The sequence below is a fragment of the Megachile rotundata genome, unplaced genomic scaffold, assembly GCF_050947335.1.
Source record: "Megachile rotundata isolate GNS110a unplaced genomic scaffold, iyMegRotu1 scaffold0694, whole genome shotgun sequence".
Taxonomy (NCBI): Eukaryota; Metazoa; Arthropoda; class Insecta; order Hymenoptera; family Megachilidae; genus Megachile; species Megachile rotundata.
The window spans coordinates 25,001-37,500 of NW_027473991.1; positions in this window are offsets into that span (position 1 = coordinate 25,001).

Here is a 12,500-nt window from a genome sequence, read left to right on the forward strand (position 1 = left end):
CATTATTTTAATGGGTTATCAGTCATTGTTTCACCGAACCGACTATGCGGAGCGATTTCTTATTAATAACATCCTCATTTATGAATCCGAACGTGCCAAAACCATATAGGAGTACTAAGAGTATACTGCTCTAACGAGTCCAATCGTTTTTGGAATGGGTTGTCAGTCATAGTTTGACCGAACCGACTATGCCGGTGGGACTTAGTCGTGCACGAACTCACCGCTGAACCGACTATGCGGAACGATTTATTATTAATAACATCCTCATTTATGAATCCGAACGTGCCAAAACCATATAGGAGTATTAAGAATACAATGCTCTAACAGGTCTGATCATTATTTTAATGGGTTATCAGTCATTGTTTCACCGAACCGACTATGCGGAGCGATTTCTTATTAATAACATCCTCATTTATGAATCCGAACGTGCCAAAACCATATAGGAGTACTAAGAGTACACTGCTCTAACGAGTCCAATCGTTTTTGGAATGGGTTGTCAGTCATAGTTTGACCGAACCGACTATGCCGGTGGGACTTAGTCGTGCACGAACTCACCGCTGAACCGACTATGCGGAACGATTTATTATTAATAACTTCCTCATTTATGAATCCGAACGTACCAAAACCATATAGGAGTACTAAGAATACACTGCTCTAACGAGTCCAATCGTTTTTGGAATGGGTTGTCAGTCATAGTTTGACCGAACCGACTATGCCGGTGGGACTTAGTCGTGCACGAACTCACCGCTGAACCGACTATGCGGAACGATTTATTATTAATAACATCCTCATTTATGAATCCGAACGTGCCAAAACCATATAGGAGTATTAAGAATACAATGCTCTAACAGGTCTGATCATTATTTTAATGGGTTATCAGTCATTGTTTCACCGAACCGACTATGCGGAGCGATTTCTTATTAATAACATCCTCATTTATGAATCCGAACGTGCCAAAACCATATAGGAGTACTAAGAGTACACTGCTCTAACGAGTCCAATCGTTTTTGGAATGGGTTGTCAGTCATAGTTTGACCGAACCGACTATGCCGGTGGGACTTAGTCGTGCACGAACTCACCGCTGAACCGACTATGCGGAACGATTTATTATTAATAACTTCCTCATTTATGAATCCGAACGTACCAAAACCATATAGGAGTACTAAGAATACACTGCTCTAACGAGTCCAATCGTTTTTGGAATGGGTTGTCAGTCATAGTTTGACCGAACCGACTATGCCGGTGGGACTTAGTCGTGCACGAACTCACCGCTGAACCGACTATGCGGAACGATTTATTATTAATAACATCCTCATTTATGAATCCGAACGTGCCAAAACCATATAGGAGTATTAAGAATACAATGCTCTAACAGGTCTGATCATTATTTTAATGGGTTATCAGTCATTGTTTCACCGAACCGACTATGCGGAGCGATTTCTTATTAATAACATCCTCATTTATGAATCCGAACGTGCCAAAACCATATAGGAGTACTAAGAGTACACTGCTCTAACGAGTCCAATCGTTTTTGGAATGGGTTGTCAGTCATAGTTTGACCGAACCGACTATGCCGGTGGGACTTAGTCGTGCACGAACTCACCGCTGAACCGACTATGCGGAACGATTTATTATTAATAACTTCCTCATTTATGAATCCGAACGTACCAAAACCATATAGGAGTACTAAGAATACACTGCTCTAACGAGTCCAATCGTTTTTGGAATGGGTTGTCAGTCATAGTTTGACCGAACCGACTATGCCGGTGGGACTTAGTCGTGCACGAACTCACCGCTGAACCGACTATGCGGAACGATTTATTATTAATAACATCCTCATTTATGAATCCGAACGTGCCAAAACCATATAGGAGTATTAAGAATACAATGCTCTAACAGGTCTGATCATTATTTTAATGGGTTATCAGTCATTGTTTCACCGAACCGACTATGCGGAGCGATTTCTTATTAATAACATCCTCATTTATGAATCCGAACGTGCCAAAACCATATAGGAGTACTAAGAGTACACTGCTCTAACGAGTCCAATCGTTTTTGGAATGGGTTGTCAGTCATAGTTTGACCGAACCGACTATGCCGGTGGGACTTAGTCGTGCACGAACTCACCGCTGAACCGACTATGCGGAACGATTTATTATTAATAACATCCTCATTTATGAATCCGAACGTGCCAAAACCATATAGGAGTATTAAGAATACAATGCTCTAACAGGTCTGATCATTATTTTAATGGGTTATCAGTCATTGTTTCACCGAACCGACTATGCGGAGCGATTTCTTATTAATAACATCCTCATTTATGAATCCGAACGTGCCAAAACCATATAGGAGTACTAAGAGTACACTGCTCTAACGAGTCCAATCGTTTTTGGAATGGGTTGTCAGTCATAGTTTGACCGAACCGACTATGCCGGTGGGACTTAGTCGTGCACGAACTCACCGCTGAACCGACTATGCGGAACGATTTATTATTAATAACTTCCTCATTTATGAATCCGAACGTGCCAAAACCATATAGGAGTACTAAGAATACAATGCTCTAACAGGTCTGATCATTATTTTAATGGGTTATCAGTCATTGTTTCACCGAACCGACTATGCGGAGCGATTTCTTATTAATAACATCCTCATTTATGAATCCGAACGTGCCAAAACCATATAGGAGTATTAAGAATACAATGCTCTAACAGGTCTGATCATTATTTTAATGGGTTATCAGTCATTGTTTCACCGAACCGACTATGCGGAACGATTTATTATTAATAACTTCCTCATTTATGAATCCGAACGTACCAAAACCATATAGGAGTACTAAGAATACAATGCTCTAACAGGTCTGATCATTATTTTAATGGGTTATCAGTCATCGTTTCACCGAACCGACTATGCGGAGCGGTTTTTTCTCAATTTCTACCGAAAAAAAAAATTTTTTATACACGAATTCATTTATCATCATTTTAAACGTGTTTTACAACTTTTTGGAAAATCGATTTTTTCACGCTAAGTTTTACCGCACTCTCGAATTGGCACGTTCGGATCGCGCGTTAGCATCGTAAGCGCCCGTGCGTAACGGCCGGCGTCGCCGACCATCCGGCCGGCCGTTCGGTATCTATATGGGAGACGACGGTCCGAACATACCGGACGATGGGGCAGCGTCGTTCTCCGCCAAAAGTTACCGCGGGTCAAAAAGACCCAATATACGTATAAGCGGAACTTTGGCAAGTACGAATAATCGTTGCTAAAATGCATCGATCTGACATAAACTAGAATTATGTTCAAAGTAAAATTAATGAAATTTTACACGAACTGAAGGTGTCCTAAGGCAAAATTTCTCTCGTACGAAAGACTAAGTATTTTTACTTCGATACTTTCGTACCATGAGAAATGATATGAAATGACAATTGGTGGTGCATGGAAATATGACGAACGACAACGTAAGTTGGGAAGTTCGTAAAATTTTTAAAGTAAAAATCGACTTTTGAAAAGTTGAGTAAAAATCGCACTTTTTCACTATAAGGTTCAGTGCGTAAGAGCCGGCGTCGCCGACCATTTGGACGGCCGTTCGGTATCTATATGGGAGACGACGGTCCGAACATACCGGACGATGGGGCAGCGTCGTTCTCCGCCATAAGTTACCGCGGGTCAAACAGACCCAATATACGTATAAGCGGAACTTTGGCAAGTACGAATAATCGTTGCTAAAATGCATCGATCTGACATAAACTAGAATTATGTTCAAAGTAAAATTAATGAAATTTTACACGAACTGTGAAGGTGTCCTAAGGCAAAATTTCTCTCGTACGAAAGACTAAGTATTTTTACTTCGATACTTTCGTACCATGAGAAATGATATGAAATGGCAATTGGTGGTGCATGGAAATATGACGAACGACAACGTAAGTTGGGAAGTTCGTAAAATTTTTAAAGTAAAAATCGACTTTTGAAAAGTTGAGCAAAAATCGCACTTTTTCACTATAAGGTTCAGTGCGTAAGAGCCGGCGTCGCCGACCATTTGGACGGCCGTTCGGTATCTATATGGGAGACGACGGTCCGAACATGCCGGACGATGGGGCAGCGTCGCTCTCCGCCAAATGTTACCGCGGGTTGAAAAGGACCCAAAGTGTGGTAAAAAGCAGAACTGTGGCGAATGACGAGAAGTAACTGATGTTAAAATACATCGAATAATACATGCTAAGATTACGTCCCCAAAATAAAGTTATATAAAATTTTGCAAAGCAAAATAGAGGTGTCCTAAGCAAAAATGTGTCTGCCGTATGGAAAAAAGGCAAAGTTTATAGAAATTTTTCTGGACTTCGGCACGAGACACACGAGATATATACTTAGATCGTACTAATAAAGAGAGAGGTGTTCTGAGGAAGGCCAGACACCTCTCGTACGAATGCGAGATACATGTTTATTTCGCGACTTCGTACAACTTTGTGAGAATTAAAGAACGAAGGTTGAGATATGCGACTCGCACAACAAGATGTGGACGACGAACATCTGCGAAAGCAACGAAACGCAAAGTTTCTAATACAAGAAGTGTCAGAAATATATGATCTCTCCGTGGTCTATCCTCAGTATCTATGTCCACGATGTTACAGTGGAACATTACGATTTGAGGAGAAAGGCCCCTAATAAAAGTGTTGGAGAGATCAAATTAATTATAAGTTTGAGAGTGTGAATGAGGTTTTAACATCACACTTATAAATTATATTATATTATAATATTAATATAATAAATAATAGTTGATTATATTATTAGACATAATAATATATATATTATATAGAGAGCGAAAGTGTGAAGAAAAGGGTGAAGAAGGGGGGGGAAAGGCAAGGAAAGTAAGTGAGAGGAGAGGAAAAAAAAATTTTTTTTTTGTTCCTCGTTCGCGCGAAGCGCGAAGAAAATTTTTTGAAAGCAATACGCCGTTGGACTTAGAAAAAAAATAGAAAGGCACGCGCGCGCGCGTAGAGAAAAAAATAAAGCCATGAGCGCCGGCGGACTTAAAAAAATAAATCTCATAACGCGGCTGAGACTTCGAAAATGCTAAGTACTACACGGTCGGATGTTAGAAAGACGGAAAGCAATACGCGGCCAGGACATTGAAAATGAGAAAGCAATACGCGGCCAGGACTTTGGAAATGAGAAAGCAATACGCGGCCAGGACTTTGGAAATGAGAAAGCAATACGCGGCCAGGACTTTGGAAATGAGAAAGCAATACGCGGCCAGGACTATGGAAATGAGAAAGCAATACGCGGCCAGGACTTTGGAAATGAGAAAGCAATACGCGGCCAGGACTTAGAAAATGTAAACGACGCACCGAACCGACTATGCGGAACGGAGTTTCGTCGATAACTCGAACAATTGCGCACCCGAACGTGCCAAACTGGTACAGGAATGCTAGAAATACGTTACTTTATCTATTCTAAGCATTAATTCAATAGGTTGTCAGTAGCCGATCCACCGAACCGACTATGCCCGGGGGACATAGTCGCGGTTGCGCTCCGTACCGAACCGACTAAGCGGAACGGAGTTTCGTCGATAATTTCTACCATTTTGAATTCGAACGTACAAAAACGTTATGGGGGGAAATAGAAATCCGTTACAGTATCGATTCTAAGTGTTTCTTCTATGCGTTGTCAGTCATCGGTTCACCGAACCGACTAAGCGGAACGGAATTTTATCGATAATATCTACAATAGTGGATCCGAACGTGCCAAAACGGTATAGGAATGCTAGAAATACGTTACTGCATCGATTCTGAGCATTAATTCAATAGGTTGTCAGTAGCCGATCCACCGAACCGACTATGCCGGGGGGACATAGTCGCGGTTGCGCTCCGTACCGAACCGACTAAGCGGAACGGAGTTTCGTCGATAATTTCTACCATTTTGAATTCGAACGTACAAAAACGTTATGGGGGGAAATAGAAATCCGTTACAGTATCGATTCTAAGTGTTTCTTCTATGCGTTGTCAGTCATCGGTTCACCGAACCGACTAAGCGGAACGGAATTTTATCGATAATATCTACAATAGTGGATCCGAACGTGCCAAAACGGTATAGGAATGCTAGAAATACGTTACTGCATCGATTCTGAGCATTAATTCAATAGGTTGTCAGTAGCCGATCCACTGAACCGACTATGCCGGGGGGACATAGTCGCGGTTGCGCTCCGTACCGAACCGACTAAGCGGAACGGAGTTTCGTCGATAATTTCTACCATTTTGAATTCGAACGTACAAAAACGTTATGGCGGTAATAGAAATCCGTTACAGTATCGATACTGAGTGATTTTTCTATGCGTTGTCGGTCATCGGTTCACCGAACCGACTAAGCGGAACGGAGTTTTGTCGATAATATGTACAATAGTGGATCCGAACGTGCCAAAACGGTATAGGAATGCTAGAAATACGTTACTGCATCGATTCTGAGCATTAATTCAATAGGTTGTCAGTAGCCGATCCACCGAACCGACTATGCCGGGGGGACATCGTCGCGGTTGCGCTCCGTACCGAACCGACTAAGCGGAACGGAGTTTCGTCGATAATTTCTACCATTTTGAATTCGAACGTACAAAAACGTTATGGCGGTAATAGAAATCTGTTACAGTATCGATACTGAGTGATTTTTCTATGCGTTGTCGGTCATCGGTTCACCGAACCGACTAAGCGGAACGGAGTTTTATCGATAATATCTACAATAGTGCATCCGAACGTGCCAAAACGGTATAGGGACACTAGAAATACGTTACTTTATCTATTCTAAGCAATAATTCAATAGGTTGTCAGTAGCCGATCCACCGAACCGACTATGCCGGAGGGACTTGGTCGCACTCGGACGGTCCACCGAACCGACTATGCGGAACAGAGTTTCGTGGATGATTTCTACGATATTGAATTCGGACGTACCAAAACGTTCTAGCGGCAATAGAAATCGGCTACGGCATCGATTCTAAGTGTTTTTTATATGCGTTGTCAGTCATCGGTTCACCGAACCGACTATGCGGAACGATGTTTCTCCGTTAATTTCGACATTTATGAATCCGAACGTGCCGAAACGGTATAGCGGTGCTAGATATACGTTACTTTATTGGTTTTGAGCAATTTTTATATAGGTTGTCAATCATCGTTTCACCGAACCGACAATGCGGAATGAAAAAATTTCGATAATTACGTTAATAATGAATCCGAACGTGCCAAAGTGGTATAAATGTTCTAGCAATACGTTATTCTATAGGTTTTGATCGTTTTTTATATATGTTGTCAGTCATCGTTTCACCGAACCGACTATGCCGGAAGGACTTGGTCGTGCTCGGACGGCCCACCGAACCGACTATGCGGAACGAAAAATTTTCAATAATTTTGTTATTTATTAATCCGAACGTGTCAAAGCGGTATAAATCTTCTAGTCATACGATATTCGATAGGTTTTAATCGTTTTTATTATAGGTTGTCAGTCATCGTTTCACCGAACCGACTATGCGGAATGAAAAATTTTCGATAATTTCGTTAATTATGTATCCGAAAGTGCCGAAACGGTATATCGGTGCTAGAAATACGTTACTTTATCGGTTATGAACAATTTTTATACAGGTTGTCAATCATCGTTTCACCGAACCGACTATGCGGAACGAATAATTCTCAATAATTTTGTTATTTATGAATCCGAACGTGCCAAAGTTGTATAAACGTTCTAGTAATACGTTATTCTATTGGTTTTAATCGTTCTTAGTATAGGTTGTCAGTCATCGTTTCACCGAACCGACTATGCCGGACGGACTTGGTCGTGCTCGGACGGCCCACCGAACCGACTATGCGGAACGAATAATTTTCAATAATTTTGTTATTTATTAATCCGAACGTGTCAAAGCGGTATAAATCTTCTAGTCATACGATATTCGATAGGTTTTAATCGTTTTTATTATAGGTTGTCAGTCATCGTTTCACCGAACCGACTATGCGGAATGAAAAATTTTCGATAATTTCGTTAATTATGTATCCGAAAGTGCCGAAACGGTATATCGGTGCTAGAAATACGTTACTTTATCGGTTATGAACAATTTTTATACAGGTTGTCAATCATCGTTTCACCGAACCGACTATGCGGAACGAATAATTCTCAATAATTTTGTTATTTATGAATCCGAACGTGCCAAAGTTGTATAAACGTTCTAGTAATACGTTATTCTATTGGTTTTAATCGTTCTTAGTATAGGTTGTCAGTCATCGTTTCACCGAACCGACTATGCCGGACGGACTTGGTCGTGCTCGGACGGCCCACCGAACCGACTATGCGGAACGAATAATTTTCAATAATTTTGTTATTTATTAATCCGAACGTGTCAAAGCGGTATAAATCTTCTAGTCATACGATATTCGATAGGTTTTAATCGTTTTTATTATAGGTTGTCAGTCATCGTTTCACCGAACCGACTATGCGGAATGAAAAATTTTCGATAATTTCGTTAATTATGTATCCGAAAGTGCCGAAACGGTATATCGGTGCTAGAAATACGTTACTTTATCGGTTATGAACAATTTTTATACAGGTTGTCAATCATCGTTTCACCGAACCGACTATGCGGAACGAATAATTCTCAATAATTTTGTTATTTATGAATCCGAACGTGCCAAAGTTGTATAAACGTTCTAGTAATACGTTATTCTATTGGTTTTAATCGTTCTTAGTATAGGTTGTCAGTCATCGTTTCACCGAACCGACTATGCCGGACGGACTTGGTCGTGCTCGGACGGCCCACCGAACCGACTATGCGGAACGAATAATTTTCAATAATTTTGTTATTTATTAATCCGAACGTGTCAAAGCGGTATAAATCTTCTAGTCATACGATATTCGATAGGTTTTAATCGTTTTTATTATAGGTTGTCAGTCATCGTTTCACCGAACCGACTATGCGGAATGAAAAATTTTCGATAATTTCGTTAATTATGTATCCGAAAGTGCCGAAACGGTATATCGGTGCTAGAAATACGTTACTTTATCGGTTATGAACAATTTTTATACAGGTTGTCAATCATCGTTTCACCGAACCGACTATGCGGAACGAATAATTCTCAATAATTTTGTTATTTATGAATCCGAACGTGCCAAAGTTGTATAAACGTTCTAGTAATACGTTATTCTATTGGTTTTAATCGTTCTTAGTATAGGTTGTCAGTCATCGTTTCACCGAACCGACTATGCCGGACGGACTTGGTCGTGCTCGGACGGCCCACCGAACCGACTATGCGGAACGAATAATTTTCAATAATTTTGTTATTTATGAATCCGAACGTGCAAAAATTGTATAAATGTTCCAGTAATACGTTATTCTATAGGTTTTAATCGTTTTTAATATAGGTTGTCAGTCATCGTTTCACCGAACCGACTATGCGGAACGAATAATTTTCAATAATTTTGTTATTTATGAATCCGAACGTGCCAAAATTGTATAAATGTTCTAGTAATACGTTATTCTATTGGTTTTAATCGTTTTTTATATAGGTTGTCAGTCATCGTTTCACCGAACCGACTATGCGGAACGAAAAATTTTGGATAATTTCGTTAATTATGAATCCGAACGTGCCAAAATGGTATAAATGTTCTAGTAGTGCGTTATTCTATACGTTTTAATCATTTTTAATATAGGTTGTCAGTCACCTTTTCATCGAACCGACAATGCGCAATGAAAAATTTTCGATAATTTCGTTAATTATGAATCCGAACGTGCCAAAATGGTATAAATGTTCTAGTGATACGTTATTCTATAGGTTTTAATCGTTTTTTATATAGGTTGTCAGTCGTCGATTCACCGAACCGACTATGCCGGTGGGACATTGTCTCGCATCAGACGGTCCACCGAACCGACTATGCGGAACGAAAAATTTTCAATAATTTTGTTATTTATGAATCCGAACGTGCCAAAATTGTATAAATGTTCTAGTAATACGTTATTCTATTGGTTTTAATCGTTTTTTATATAGGTTGTCAGTCATCGTTTCACCGAACCGACTATGCGGAACGAAAAATTTTGGATAATTTCGTTAATTATGAATCCGAACGTGCCAAAATGGTATAAATGTTCTAGTAGTGCGTTATTCTATACGTTTTAATCATTTTTAATATAGGTTGTCAGTCACCTTTTCACCGAACCGACTATGCGCAATGAAAAATTTTCGATAATTTCGTTAATTATGAATCCGAACGTGCCAAAATGGTATAAATGTTCTAGTGATACGTTATTCTATAGGTTTTAATCGTTTTTTATATAGGTTGTCAGTCGTCGATTCACCGAACCGACTATGCCGGAGGGACTTTGGTACGTTCGGACTCGGCACCGAACCGACTATGCGGAGAGATTTTTGCTCAATTTTTTGAAAAAATATAAATATTTTCTCGATTCTTGTATGTTATTTGGACGTATACTGTTATTTGTTACTCGTTTATTACGTTAGAAATTCGTTTGGTATTTATTTTGGCGAGAAAAGGAAAAAAAATTTTTTTTCGATTAATTTTGTCATTAAATTTCGTAAAATAATTGTTAAAACATCGTCCGTATACTTTTTAGCGTGTTTGACAACTTTTTGAAAAATCGATTTTTTCGCGCTAAGTTTTACCGCACTTTCGAATTGGCACGTTCGGATCGCGCGTTAGCATCGTAAGCGCCCGTGCGTAACGGCCGGCGTCGCCGACCATCCGGCCGGCCGTTCGGTACCTATAAGGAGACGTTCGGTCCGATCGTACCAGACGGAACAGAGTCGGGCGCGTGGCTATTCTATGACCTCGGTTGAGAACTAGTCCACCGCTCCTCGTGCGTAACTTCGTGTTGCCTCGACTGTTCGTGTTCTCGGTATCGATGCAGGATTTTCTCCACACTGCATTGTCGCGTGTCGGCGTCTAAGACCAAATGGCACATATGCGACGAACCTTTAACATGAGGCTGGTGACTCGTATGCACTTTGGTGTGTACGTTGTACTGACTCAAGCGGCACAGGCTACTAAAAATTAAAAAGGGATAGAATAAAACCGACCGTTCTAAAACGGGCCAAAAAAGGTTTTATAAAATTTATTTTAAAAATGAATTAGATAGTGGTGTTGAACGAACTTGTTCGTTACAACGCCTTCAGTCGAGAGGCTAAAAAATTTTGAAACGGAATATTTATTCCGAAATTCAGAAATGATATTACGTCCCCTTAATGTTTTGTGCGTCTCGAACGCCTAAATATTTTCTCGATGCGCGAGAAAACTTCTTCTTCGCGGAGAGTTTTTCGGTACGATGAAGTAAAATATTAAATAAATGCTTCACTATACGTACAGCGCAGAGATATTGAAACGAAATAATATGTAACTATGACTCGTAAAAACGGTTTCTGAAATGGAAACTTCTTCCAAAGTGAAGAGTTTTCGGTACGGGTGATTTCTCGATATTACATCGAGTTTTCGCTTATACGTACAAAAAATATTATTACGGTGTGTATCGTAACTATGACACGAAATTTTGAGAGAGAGAAAATAAAAATTTGGGTGGATTTGTAAGAATCGATGTGCCCAGCGCGAGCTAAAATTCTCTGTGTACGTGCTTGCTCCGATTTGTTTTTTTCGAACAGCATGTCCGTTGTACGCGCTATCACGGTACGTTCAGCACGCCACTTGTACGCGCTAACCTTTATCGGTGTGTCTTAAATAAAATACCAAAGAGAGTTGAAAGGAGAGAATAGAAGAGAGAGTTTGGAGGAACAAAAATTTAATATGACTGAAAAACACATGAGAGAAGAACCAAATAAAAAAAGGGAACGTTTAAGCTGATATTGGTTCATCACAAAAAAATGGTATTTATGAAAAAGGCGGAAAGAACACCGATATTGTGGAGGTTCAATACGGAGCGTGTGTGGTTTACGTGCTTATACCGTTTCGATGTAAAGCGTGAAAGCGGGTGTACGTGCTTCCAAAATTTCAACGGATACACACTTTCCGGCACGGAGAGAGTTTTAGCGGGATTTTCTTTTACGCGCTTCTTCGATATCCACGACGAAAAGAGAGACTAAAAACGGAGGTTTCGTATCGATATATGCCTAGCGCGAGCTACCTTTGTACGTGCTTCCTCTTGTTCGTTTTTCGAACAGCATGTCCGTTGTACGCGCTATCACGGTACGTTCAGCACGCCACTGTACGCGCTAACCTTTATCGGTGTGTCTTAAATAAAATACCAAAGAGAGTGAAAGGAGAGAGAATAGAGAGAGTTTGGAGGAACAACAATTTTTAATATGACTGAAACACATGAGAGGAGAGAGAAGAACCAAATAAAAAAGGAACGTTTAAGCTGATATTGGTTCATTGCAAAAAATGGTATTTATGAAAAAAGGCGAAAGAACACCGATATTGTGGAGGTTCAATACGAGCGAGCGTGTGTGGTTTACGTGCTTATACCGTTTCGATGCAAAGCGTGAAATGAAAAGCGGTGTTACGTGCTTCTAAAA